This window comes from Drosophila melanogaster, chromosome 3R (genome assembly GCF_000001215.4).
Source record: "Drosophila melanogaster chromosome 3R".
Lineage (NCBI taxonomy): Eukaryota > Metazoa > Arthropoda > Insecta > Diptera > Drosophilidae > Drosophila > Drosophila melanogaster.
This window is the reverse complement of record NT_033777.3, coordinates 19,287,895-19,291,135: the sequence shown is the minus strand read 5'-3', so window position 1 is coordinate 19,291,135 and position 3,241 is coordinate 19,287,895. Positions and strand designations below refer to the sequence as shown.

The following is a 3,241-nucleotide window of genomic DNA, read 5'->3' as shown; positions in this document are numbered from 1 at the left end:
AGGAACTTCTGGCCAATGGACTTGGCCCGGTCACAACATTGCGTGTAATTAAAACACCAGCTTGTCCAAGAGGGACAGGTTGAGGCGACTGAAAACACTAACAGAAATCAATACAAATTAAAACATTATAAAGTTTTTTCACATATATATATAAAGAAACAAATAAATAGAAAATAATAATAATTGGAATCAAAAAACAAAAATCTTGAATCGATGTAAGGTGAATTTAGTGAATTCTCATATATTTAAAATAATAATCATGATAGCTAATTTATATTTACAAATACTCCAGATCACATATAACTATACCCCTTGCCCTATCGACCAATTAAATAAATTAGCCAAAACCTATTATCAATGTTTCTCTGAGTGAATGTAACTTCGATTTCAGTTCTTTTCACGCAAAGTAGGTGAAAGACTTAGCCGGTGGGGATGAGGCATTGCTTGATTTCTTAAAAGATTTGTAAACGTTGAACTTTCGAAAAACGACGCAGAAGTTAACCAGAAGTAAATATCGACGAACGCGGTGGTGCGTTCGCCGGTTTTGTCGACGAGAAAAATTAAGAAAAACTTAAATGAGTCAAGGCAAAAAAAAAAGTTCCACACAACTGCGTGAGAAGTTGCCGCCGCCAAGAGAAAGATGACTCCAAGATGGCAAGATGTGCAGATGGCTGGAGGAGGCAGAAGGAGCTGGCCGGAGATGGAGAGCCATCCGTTGCTCGTTGCATTTATTGATCGCCGCTTACCGATTATTGTTTAAACTGTTTTCAATGCGTTTACTTTGTGTAAATATTATTTTTTCAATTTATGAGCCGAGCGTCTGGGCCTGGGAGATTCCCCATTCCGCAGTCGCAGGCTTTGGCAGACAAATATCAATTGGAAATCTCGGGCCTCGAAATTGGAAATCTGCAAGATACAAACATGAAGCGTTCGTCATTATAATGTCTTGTCCTCCTTTACCTCCTCCTCACTGCTGGCATCCCACTCCGCCGCCTCCATGTAGTTTATTCTTTTTGAAATACACCGAAATATTTTAATGTTATTAACCGATTTCCATTTAATGACAATTCCAGCTGAATAATTGGCATTTAGTTGGTCGTAATGAGAGTGGAAATGGAAAGGAATTATACAAGTATTTTGTTAGCATTAAAGTGGGATTGGTATTGCACAAAATAAAGCCATAGGCTAGCAGTAACAACTATTTACATTAGATGATTCAATTAACAAACAATTGTAAGGAGTTGAAAACCCATAAACTTTTTAATTGTAAAACATATTAATTTGAGTGACTATGGTTACTTGTTTTAAGCTCCTTTAATTTGTGCACTATAAATCTTTGAGCTCATAAACTTCGAATTTAAACCTTTTGCCAGAGCCTTGCAAATGAAGTTGGCTTTGCAATTTACACTGGCCAAAGTTTCAACTCTCTGAAAAGATCAATTAAATGTCTATAAAGTCGAAGCTTTTACTTTATTTTGTGTGTTCTCGGCAAGGATTTGGCATCTGTTTATGTGGTAAATGGTCTTCGAAGGGGGTCCAGTCGATTTCCCGTGAGCTAAATACCTACCCCACCACGATGACTACTATACTTTGTGTTGGTTTATCGTCTAGTCGCAGCAGGTAGACGATAGTGATTTAATTAGAAACCACGATCTTTACTATCTTAAGCTATTCGTAGCTGACATTAAGTAGAAGACCTGCCAACCTGTACCAATCAACAAAGAAATTTAAGCAAATGTTTACTCAGATTTGTAAAGTCAATGGTGGAATATAAATTTCATATAAATTCGTACAAAGTTAAGTTCATGGAATTTCCAAAACATTATTTCTTGATAAATTCCTTTTTTGTTATAATTTATTGTCATTAAACAAGCCTAAACAAACAGATCATCTTCGTGCAGATGTACTAACTAAATAAATAACTCAATTAACCGGACCCAAAAAGAGAGATATTCTGTGGATGTGTGACTAGGTATCAACCGCATGTGAAGCAGTTTTACAACCACCTTCGATGCCCATTTGGTATTAACGAATCGGTTCGGTTAGTGGTCCGAACAGGCGCCATCTAACGCCGTCGTTTTGGTCGTATCCAGCCAGGCGCCACATGGTGCAAGTGGTTCCATCTCAGGGTTTGGTGGTGCGACTTTGGGCTGGGGCTCAGTACTGTGATTCGGGTACACACTGCTGGCAAAAGATCAAACGTTGTCCGTTGGTCTGGACGAGGCCGATCATGATGATGATGATGATGATGCGGGTTCCGTTTTTGTGGCGCTCATAGTTAGCGTTATGATGACGTCGGGAACAAGATATATGGCGCAGACATGCCCATAAGCCCGCTGATCTAATTAATAGGCTCGCATAGTTTTTTGCACCTGCATTTGGTGCGTGCAAATTTGTTGGGTCTACTTTCGATTCTCCTCTCCCATTGCAACTGCAACTATTGCCGTTGCCGTTGTGTCGTTGCCAAACATCGGTACGTGTCCAATCGATTCATATCTCCGCCTGTCCCGCACTCCTCTATTAATTTGTATGATATAATCGCACTCCTTCAATCGGAGGCGTGTTCCAGATGTGTGTGTCCCTGTCTCTAGGTCGGTTTCTGTCTCCCAGCCTCCATCTCCGGCTGGGTGATTGATCGAGATCCATATTGAAGTTAAGCAGCGCCGTTTTGATTGCCACTAATAAGCGTAATTTTGACTTAAACTGTAGCTAGTTGTACATAAATATTGAGTTAAAAAGCCAAGATTGAATTAGTGCTAAGTAAAGGATTTTTTGGGGCTTGATAATCTAATGCTGTGTGAGACAATTGTAACTGCTTTCATTTTGACCAATTAGTGTCCAGATTAAGGGATATCAGTTAAGGAATTTCGACTAGGTCTATAAATCTAATCGCCTAGAGCAGCTGACTTCTTATTTATTTTGCCTCGTTATATAATGATTACTTTCATTTCAAGTATGTAATGCCCTTAAAGTACTCATAATAAAAAAAAGCCGATGTAAATTTAGCCTTTTCTACCGGACTTCGTTTGCGGCAATCCGCAGCTTGGCTGCCACCCACTTGGGAGTCCGCTGACCATTTGTGGCAGAAGCCCGCTAATTGGATATTCACACTTGCCCACATTTTGGGGCGGCGTAAATGAGAGCCGCCAGTGGAAGTGGTGCGCATAAAATGGCGCCACTCCCAAAATAGGCATCTTGTAAGCGCCAACCAGCGAGACAACCAGCCTGGCCACATGGTACA

General features: G+C 40.0%; 1 long non-coding RNA gene across 1 annotated transcript; it reads right to left on the bottom strand.

Annotated features, from left to right (window-relative positions):
- Positions 1-1,839: 1,839 nt before the first annotated feature.
- lncRNA:CR43451 (long non-coding RNA:CR43451) lies at positions 1,840-2,779 on the bottom strand. The gene has a single exon (NR_048425.1). It is a non-coding gene; the product is annotated as a long non-coding RNA:CR43451 (long non-coding RNA).
- Between the last annotated feature and the right edge of the window lie 462 nt (positions 2,780-3,241).